Source organism: Nannobrachium achirus (assembly GCF_963921795.1).
Source record: "Nannobrachium achirus genome assembly, chromosome: 3".
Classification (NCBI taxonomy): domain Eukaryota; kingdom Metazoa; phylum Chordata; class Actinopteri; order Myctophiformes; family Myctophidae; genus Nannobrachium; species Nannobrachium achirus.
The window spans coordinates 22,704,584-22,714,760 of record NC_137812.1 but is presented as its reverse complement, the minus strand read 5'-3'; the positions used below and the strand labels follow the sequence as shown (position 1 = coordinate 22,714,760).

General features: G+C 44.3%; 1 long non-coding RNA gene across 1 annotated transcript; it reads left to right on the top strand.

Moving 5' to 3' along the window:
• Window positions 1-6,266: 6,266 nt before the first annotated feature.
• On the top strand, window positions 6,267-9,903 carry LOC308281896. The gene is made up of 3 exons (XR_013961880.1): window positions 6,267-6,346; window positions 8,558-8,697; window positions 9,518-9,903. It is a non-coding gene; the product is annotated as an uncharacterized lncRNA (long non-coding RNA).
• Window positions 9,904-10,177: the final 274 nt, after the last annotated feature.

Here is a 10,177-nt window from a genome sequence, read left to right as displayed (position 1 = left end):
TCGACACAGTGAACCACCAGCTGCTCCTGGACACCCTTGCTGACCTAGGCATCATGGGACGGCACTAAAGTGACAATATGGCTCCTGGTGCCCTGGTAACTTAGGTTCCAACTACTAAGAACCTTGGTGTTGTCCCTGACAGCCAGCTCTCAAGGCACAGATTGCATCAGTCACCCGATCCTGTAGGTTCACACTCACACATAACATCCGTAGGATCAGACCTTTCCTCACCCGGAAGTCAGCCCAGCTCCTCATCCTCAAAACCCTCGGCTCAGTGCAGCCAGCTCACTGGCTAATTTACTCGTGACACGACCAATGAGAGTTTGTATGTAAGACCAGAGCGTGAGAAGTGAGAGAACCCATTGCCTAGGGTGCTGCCTCCCACACACCCCCTCCATATACTAGCTAGGGCACATACTGAGAGGTCATGCCCACAAGTCTAGGTTGAAATTCACAGCACAAAATGTTCAGAGCCTGGCCCGGCCCTGGGCCCAAGTTGAAATACAGAACGGGCAGAGAAAACCGGGCTGGGCCCGGCCTTGGTCGGGTCCCGACAGGCTCGCACGTCTCTACTCTCTCTTTTTCTCTCTTACGAAGGATCATGATCAAACTACCCTCGCCTCTCACTCGCTGCAGAAAAAAATAACATGTGTCCATGTTTTTGTCTCACTTGCAGCTAACATGGACCCGACACGGGAGGGTGCGCATATACCGCGATACGCTCAGCTGCGTAAGTTTCCGTAAAGCTTAGATGGTAAGTAAAGTGTTACGCACTACCGAAGCAGCCGTGTGACCTGGGCTGATACACAGCTGCGGGAGCGCGGGAGAGTGTTTTCTGCTGGTGTTTCAGTCCGAGTGTATCAAAGGGTGCATTCGGAAATGCGCACCGGGTCTGGTTAGGGTTAGGGTTAGTTTTAGGCATAGTTTTACTGAGGTTAGGGTTAGGGTTAGGGTTGGGTTTAGGCATAGTTTTACTGAGGTTAGGGTTAGGATTAGGGTTGGGTTTAGGCACTCACTACACTGAGCACACACCCGGTGCGCATTTCCGAACGCACCCTTTGATAAACTCGGACTGAAACACCAGCAGAAAACACTCTCCCGCGGGAGCGCGTCGATATTTCAACATAACATTTGTTAGACGTTCCATTTGTTCGACGCAGGTGAATGTTAACCCGGTGAAACCTGCCGACGCTGGTGAATGCCACTACGCATAAACCTAACTCAAACCCTAGCCCTAACCTCAGTAAAACTATGCCTAAACCTAACCCTAAAACCTTAGCCTAAACTTAACCCTTAGTCGAAATAATGACACGTAGAAACATCGAGAACCTCAGCTGCTACACACACTCAGATCGTCCCCCATTCGATGCCTTCCTGTTCTACACTTCCCTCAGCCAGCTTCTCAGTCTCTCTCTCTCTCTCTCTCTCTCTCTCTCTCTCTCTCTCTCTCTCTAGCAGCTTAAAAAATGGTCCTGACTGGTGAAAAGACAGGTTTGGAGACGCTCTGTAAAACTTAATCAGCGAAACATCATACATCACGGCTAATAGGGTTATTTTAATAACAGCAAAAACACTTAGCGCGTGCGTCAAACGCACGCACACGCACGCCGTACACGTGCACACGCACACACAGATGACAGTAATCCCCATAATAATGAGTGTGGCAGGAGAAGCATTTGTCTTGGGTAAGACTTTTCTCTTGTCAGTTTTTAATTCACAGGTCTCTCATCAGGAAGCCAGGAAGGCCCTGAAGCCTCTCTCTCTCTCTCTCTCTCTCTCTCTCTCTCTCTCTCTCTCTCTCTCTCTCTCTCTCTCTCTCTCTCTCTCTCTCTCTATCTCATCCCGTCATCCAACAACACAGATTATACACTGCAGCGCCCCTGCCTAACCCCTGAACACACAAACACGCACCCAACACACACACACACACACACACACACACACACACACACACACACACACACACACACACACACACACACACACACACACACACATTCTGGTACGCAGGCCATCCCGAGCTACGTCATCACCAATGTGCTTCCTTTCTCGGTCTGGTGTCCCTCCCATAGAGCCTCTTTATTAGAACTTGGGTTTCTAATTTCCAATCAAATGGCTGCATTTGGAGCGACCCGCCTCACAGCACTCCTGATTGGTCGAGCGGCTGCTACAGCTCTCGCATTTTGTAAACAAACATGGCGGACCCCATGTCCGCATGAACGTTTCTCCGTTCTGTGTCCGAGCTAGAGTGCCCTAAAAAGTGTGTTTTGCAAGCCCGTCCGCCGCTTCCCACGTTCTTACTACAAAACGTGCTGCAAAAGTGCTCTGTGTTGCTAATGCTCCCAAGAAAGAAAACGTGTAAATCCATTGATCCAAACTGTAGAAGACCGTGCTTCACTGCTTCTGCTTTAGCTGTCTGCTTTATAGTCCAGTAATTTTAGGCCAAAATTAGGCTAAATCTAAAACAAATTGCAATAGTAGCAAACTCAACTGATTTTGTATCCTCAATATGTCCTTAGTGAGAGAAAAAAAGTCCCAAGGGATCCCATCAGGGGAAAGTTTTGAAAACGACCTACCTACCTTCACTTACTATACACTACAGTGTAGTGTATAGTACTATTGCAATTTGTTTTAGGTTTTTTCATAATAATGACTGGACTATTTGCTGTGTACAGCAGATGCTCCGCAAGCTTCGTAGCCGACGTTAAAGAGTACACTGTAAACACTTTCTTTTGTAATAGACTTTTTTTTACACTGTAAAAACTTTTTATTTTGTAATACACTATTTTAGTGAAAAATAAAAACTACAAAAAGGAGAAAATGACAGGATGAGCATATAAGGAGGGGAGGAGGTAGAAAAGACCACTGGCCACTATTTCTGACATGGCTGCAAGCACTATAGCACAATATATTACCACAGGTCTACTACTAAATAGTAGTTTTAAATAATTGTAGTGGAATAAAAGTACATTTGAAGTTGACAGCTATACCACTGTGGGTGTGGTTTGACTTGGGGGGAGTGATTTAGGGGTGTAGGTAAGTACCTATTGTCCCTCCCATTGTCACACCCACTTCTGGCTACCTAGAGGTGTCAATGTTCCTGGCATTCAAATGGCTTTTTAAGCACTTTGGGGTTTATGGTGCAACAAGTTTAAAATGTCCATAACTTCTTCAAATATGCTCCAATTTCAACAAATGATACGTCATATGAAAGCTTAGATTCTGTACTTGGATAATCTGTACAAAAAAGAAAAATGACCAATGCAGACATAAGGAACAAAGTACCAGACCCAGTCACATATATGGAGATCACTGCAGATATAGTTCTGGGTCCATTTTATGCCCATATATGCCCATATATGGAGATATCTGTCTACTTGCGTCCATTTTATGCCCATATATGGAGATATCTATATCTGTCTGTCTGTGTCCCTTTATGCCCGTATATGGAGATCTTTGTGATTCTGCGTCCATTTTATGCCCATATATGCCATATATGGAGATATCTGTTTATCTGCATCCATTTTATGCCCATATATGAGATCTCTGTCACTTTTTGTTTGTTTCTCCTTTAAGCAGAATACGCAGCCTGCTTAAATCTGAATCATTCAAGTCATCCTCCCAGTCCCACGCTTTGTTGCTTGTCTTATGTTTGTCTTTGTCTCTTTTATTTTCTTTTTCTTTTTTGGAGATGAGCAATTATGTATTCCCTTTGTATTTGTTTTTTTTTCCTGGAGGCTGCCACCTTGTGGGTCAAAAGTGCCGGTCCAAAAACACAGATACAATTACATCATAGAATCAACCCCTCCTCTTTTACCATTCACCCAACACTGTGGGTGTGGCTAACTTCAGCTGGGTCACCATCAACCGTGACAACCAGGCATACTTAATGAACTGGTGGGTGTGCCACATAAGAACCTAATTTTAACTCTTTCTGTACACCTTTTGGGAAAAAAATCTTCCTCCTAGTATATTAATCATAATAGCTCATAATCATGTTTTAGAGGGGGGAAAAACATGGCACCCCATCTTTAAGTATGCCTGGTTGTCAGGTAGGTGGTGACCCAGCTTAAGTTAGCCACACCCACAATGATGTTGGATGGTGAAAAGGGGAGGGGATGATTTTATAATGTTGTTATATCGGTGTATTGGGCCTTTTAACTCAGAGGGCTGTATTTTGATTGTCTTAAGTACCAATTCTTATGCCTTAACTTAAAGGCCTGTCCATACTGTCTCCGACCACCAAACTTTTCGTCGGAGAGTTCCGACTTTCCGACGTGCAGCTTTCCGAACTCTAATTCGGGGTAATGCTTTTCAGAAGTTGCGAGTGACGCCATTTTGTAGTTGAACCGGACCTTTCCGACAAAAGGTTTGGTGGTTTGAGACAGTATGGACAGGCCTTTAAGTTAAGGCATAAGAGCTGGTACTTCAAGACAATCAAAATAGAGCCCAGAGGCTTTCAGCTTTCAGGAAGTAACACAAAATACACAGGGAAGTCATATTTGCATATTACCACACCTGGGGGTCCATTAGAGTATTGTTAACTCCATAGACACGTACAAAACAGAACAAGTACAGAACTATGGCACCACCTCTTTAACTGCATCATAACCGGCTTCTTGAAAAGTAAAAAGTAATAAAACAAAAAAACTATTCCCATCTCCTCAAGTGAGGTGAGGATGTACGATTCTCACAAGTACGCTGTCTCATACTGTGTGTGTGTGTGTGTGTGTGTGTGTGTGTGTGTGTGTGTGTGTGTGTGTGTGTGTGTGTGTGTGTGTGTGTGTGTGTGTCAGGACTGTGAGTAAATGAGAAGCTGTCTTCATTTGTTTCAATCTGAAGCAGTAATGTTCCCACACTGCCGTGAGCTAGCTATCATAGGTCACACACATTACTGCGTGTGTGTGCGTGTGTGCACGCGTGCGTGTGTGCGTGTGCGTGTGCGTGTGCGTGTGTGTGTGTGTGTGTGTGTGTGTTTGAGCGAGCCTGAGTGTGTGCAAAGGAGTGGTGTGTGAATTTGTGCATTGTGAGCAATTTGCGTTTGCATCTTGTGCGAGCGGTGTGTGTGTGTGCGTGCGTGAGCAAGTGTGCCCCCTGCATGTCATGCAGATATTCTCTCTCTCTCTCTCTCTCTCATCTAGATTAAGCACATGAACCCTAGTCTGGGTCAAACCGAGATTCAGGTTAGGGTTAGGATTAGACATCTAGGGTTAGGCGTTAGAATGAGGAATCAGGATTACACATTGAGGGCCGTTGCCGACCCAAGCCAGGGGTTGACATTAAGGTCTCAGATGCACTTGCCCCCTGTCGAGCAAGCACTAAGGTCATAGGGTTAGGATTAGATATTTAGTGGTTAGGGTTAGAGTTATGCCAGCTGATCTAAAAGCTGACAACAAGCCAAACTGTGACACTTTGTTCGCACCCGCTTCGAACGTTATCAGAACATAGAATGTCCATTATCAGCCTTTATTAACTGCATAGAATGCGCCCATTATGGCCATATTGCCCATACTGAGGAACTCATTATGTTGTTATCAGACATAGTCTCTGTTGATTATGTTCACGTCCCATGGAAAATGCCCATACTCTCGTTCAGGCACTATGTTTTAATCAGACATTCTGTCTGTTGATAATGTAATGTTCTATTACATCACATCGGCCGATATGTCAGTCACGTGACTGCTGTTTTTTTGGTGCACGAACGAGACGAGACCAAATGACTATCGTAATTAAACATAATATATAAAAAGTGTTTTGTCTCAGATCCAATTTAAAAATGTAACTTCTGTTAAATGTTGGTCACAGTTAAGACAAATGTGAAAGGATGACTTGGCAAAAAGCATTTATTTATCCAAATGGATTACCCAGCATGCACCGCGCATATGCTGGCCAGGCTGGCTTGATATTGTATTAATGTCCTACAGTTGTGTTTTATGAAACCCTCATCTCTTGACTCTGTAAAAAATAAGGCGATTTTATGCTTTCCAAGGATGTGCAATGCAAGGACCAACGTTATATTTTGAGTGAATAAAGTAAGCAAAACGATAATATGTTATTTCCTATTTTGAGGACTGACGTCACAGGGCCAGCGTCACGCAGTGGGAGAGTATTTTTTGCAGGTCTTTCAGTCCGAGCGTATAAAAAAAGCAACTGGGTTAAGGTGGAGAGAGCCAATCACAATCTTCCACGGCCTTAAGCCAGTTGCATTTGTCCTACAGTTGACTGAATGACCTGCTATTTCGTCTTCCGCTCTGTGTGTGGAGTGTGGACTGTTGGAGGATTGTTTACATCAGGAACAAGAAGCGTGGTGGATTTATGAACGATTCCTGGGTATAAGTCCATTCAGGTAAGATACAATGACGGGGGTTTATGTTGTTACATGTCAGGATGTGTAGTCTGTAATCTGTATGCTTATCTTTGCGACTCACTTAAAGGGACATTCCACTCTCAACAGGGAAACAGCGTGTGAGCTTCTCTCCACATAAACACACTTGTAACTTCAAACTCCATTTTAACCATGATAGATTCATTAAAAACACCCATTATTATTTTTCTGTTGACTCATATTACCCTCCTATGTGAGCAGGCCGTTTTTTTTCCTCATTTATTTTTAATAATTATTTGGGAAAATAGAAAAAAAAAGGAAACAATAATTATTAAACATCTCCCCCAGCCAGGGAGCTGAGGGAGATGAAGCAGGGACCCCTTAACTGAGAGAGATGAAGCAGGGACCCCTTAACTGAGAGAGAGATGAAGCAGGGACCCCTTAGCTGAGAGAGATGAAGCAGGGACCCCTTAACTGAGAGAGAGATGAAGCAGGGACCCCTTAGCTGAGAGAGATGAAGCATGGACCACTTAGCTGAGAGAGAGATGAAGCAGGGACCCCCTAGCTGAAAGACAGATTAAGCAGGGACCCCTTAGCTGAGAGAGAGATGAAGCAGGGACCCCTTAACTGAGAGAGATGAAGCAGGGACCCCTTAGCTGAGAGAGAGATGAAGCAGGGACCCCCTAGCTGAGAGAGAGATGAAGCAGGGACCCCTTAACTGAGAGAGATGAAGCAGGGACCCCTTAGCTGAGAGAGAGATGAAGCAGGGACCCCCTAGCTGAAAGACAGATGAAGCAGGGACCCCTTAACTGAGAGAGATGAATCAGGGACCCCTTAGCTGAGAGAGATGAAGCAGGGACCCCTTAGCTGAGAGAGTGAGATGAAGCAGGGACCCCTTAGCTGAGAGAGAGATGAAGCAGGGACCCCTTAGCTGAGAGAGAGATGAAGCAGGGACCCCTTAGTTGACAGAGAGGGACCCTTAGCTGAGAGATTAAGCAGCTTTGTCTCTCTCTCTCTCTCAGCTAAGGGGTCCCCCTATTAAAGCTAAGGGGTCCCTGCTTAGCTGAGAGAGGGATGAAGCAAGCAGGGACCCCCTTAGCATGCCTTGAATGCTTTGTTGTCAGTATTAAAGTGATAGGTAAAGCCGCTGTTCTTTACTTCAACAGGGGGTCCGGGGGTCCCCAGAGTTACTACAGGGGGGTCTTCCAAATCTTTGAGTGATAGAAACTTTTGTTTATTAACCACTTGAACCCTAGCGTCCATATTCTGAGAAATCTAGCCAAAAATAGCAGATCTCCTATTTTAGGCAGAGAGCTTTGGTGAATAGGGGAAAAGAGCAGACTAAGTACAGAGTGAAAGGTCAAGTTTATTAATATTGACAGTTCAAGTGGTTAAATATCTGAAAACACAAATTGACATGAAAATACACTGATGATTGTGCTGTCAAACAATGAAACTATATGGAATCTAATCAATCTATGAACAGGTTGTGGGGGTCCCTGCTTCAATCTCTCTCAACTAATGGGTCCTTGGCCTGAAAACGTTGTTTAATCTGTCAATTATTTAAGCAATTAATCAGATTGTGGCATTTGTTTAGCTATTACCTTATACATTCTGATTAAAGAATAGCTACACATTTGTCAGGCTAAATGGTAACCGTGTTCTTTTCAAATAGGTAATTTAAAAATAAATATTCAAGGCATATTTTTAGCAGGGTTCCCACGGTCATGAAATTACTGGAAATATTTTGAAACAGTCCTGGAAGGTCCAGGAGAAATAGCTATGCATTCTTTGAATATTAGAGGCAGAAATTGTGAAAATAGCCGATCTTCATGCTCACAACGTTGCGAGGCGTTGTGAGCATGTAGATCTGCTATTTTCACAATAGAACAGTGTTATACAACATTTCTCAACTCTTTAGTGCTCGTCAGGGTGCCGGGTCCCCAGTAAAAACATGATTATTTCGGGGTCACGGCCTGAAAAGGTTGAGAACCACTGGCATACACTACCTGTCTTTGGGCATTGTGCATAGGAGTAATATAGTTATATAGTCCTGTATATTGGGTTAAATATTCTGGAAAAGTTTTGGAAATTAATTGGAAAACATTTGTGGGAACCCTGAGTAATGTGTGTGTGTGTGTGTGTGTGTGTGTGTGTGTGTGTGTGTGTGTGTGTGTGTGTGTGTGTGTGTGTGTGTGTGTGTGTGTGTGTGTGTGTGTGTGTTACTACCAGCGGGGCATCCTGGCCTACCAGTTCAAAGAAAGGCCCAAGAACATTCGCTTCATCGACGAGGAAGATGCAGGCTGCCACGGTGCCCCAGCCCCACAGACCAGCTACGTCACCATCATCCCAGCCAACCCCATAAGCACCAGGTAGGCCTGTCACAATTATTACCAGGGTTCCCACGGTCATGAAATTCCTGGAAATATTTTGAGATTAGAATCATATTTTTCCAGTACTGGAAAAGTTTTGGAATTGATCAAGGCTCCTGGAAGGCCCTGGAAAAAATAGCTATGCATTGTCTTTGGTTATTGATTTGGTTAATACCTCTGAAATGGCAAATTAAACATGGGCCAAATTGTCAAATATTAGAGCCAGAAATTGTGAAAATAGCCGATCTACATGCTCACAACGTCTCGCAGCGCAGTTTTGGAAATTAATTGATAAAAAGCTGTGGGAACCCTGTTTTAGTTCTTTAGCACGGTATTAATAGAAATTCCAGCGATTATGTGCCGATTTGATTACGATTACTAAACTAGTAAGACGCCTCAGGGCGACAATTCTTGGCCATCTGGCCAGTGATGTATATCGGACCAGTTACCCATATACTATATGGAGATCCATGTACTGTACGTCCCTTTTATGCCCATACATGGAGATCCCTGTCTGAACCAGCCGCACATAATATGGGCTGTCTTCCTCCACATATGGGCAATTCCATTATGCAGTTCTGTTAGATATGGGCTTAATCAGGAATCTCCATATATGGGCATAAAAGATTCTGGGGAATACCCATATATGGACTTTTACATAGGTGATGTCACCGGATGTATCAAGGGAACCAACCCATATGTAAAAATGTGTACACACACACGTCTACACGGAGATAAGCTGTGACATTTCTCATGGCAACCTTAAGTCGCAATTAGTTGGGGCACTCCAAATTTACACAAACTCTGTTTTTCTCCACAGATGAAGCCCAAACATGCCAGGAAGGTCAACGTTGCGGCTGACTCTGGATTGCCACAGTGACCTCCGAGAGAGCAGCATGGATCTGTCTACAGCAGGATCAGCATGTGCGACCACTGGAGCACTTTTGGACTGAACTCTTTACATTTGGATTTGGTGGACAGATTTGTGGAGTATTTATCTGCAACTGCCTGAGGACAATGAAACAAAATGGACTTCCAGGAGCTGCTCACCAGCTTCTACCGGAATGGAGAGCACCTCCCACGGTCACCAGCCCATTCGCCTATAACTTATTCGCCTTAACAGATTTGGTCCTTTCGCCTGGCCAGGCATTTTGCCTGGCTGCCACGCTGTGGGCAGACAGACAGACAGGTAGACAGACAGACAGACAGACAGACAGAATTTGGCACAGAGCAGAGGAGCGTGAACCAGACACAGAACGTTTGTGCTTGCACCCACCCATCTTACAAACCTTCTTCACCATAATAAAGCAGCAGTAGTAGGCTATCTTCCAAATCAAATTGTATGATGTATATATCAGGAGGACATCATGTCATGACTCATGACCTTGCGCAGCAGTGCACGTATCAATTAATTAATTATTTAGACACTGATTCCAAAGCTCTAATCTGTATGTCTGCTCAATTCTGCTGTAAACATAAT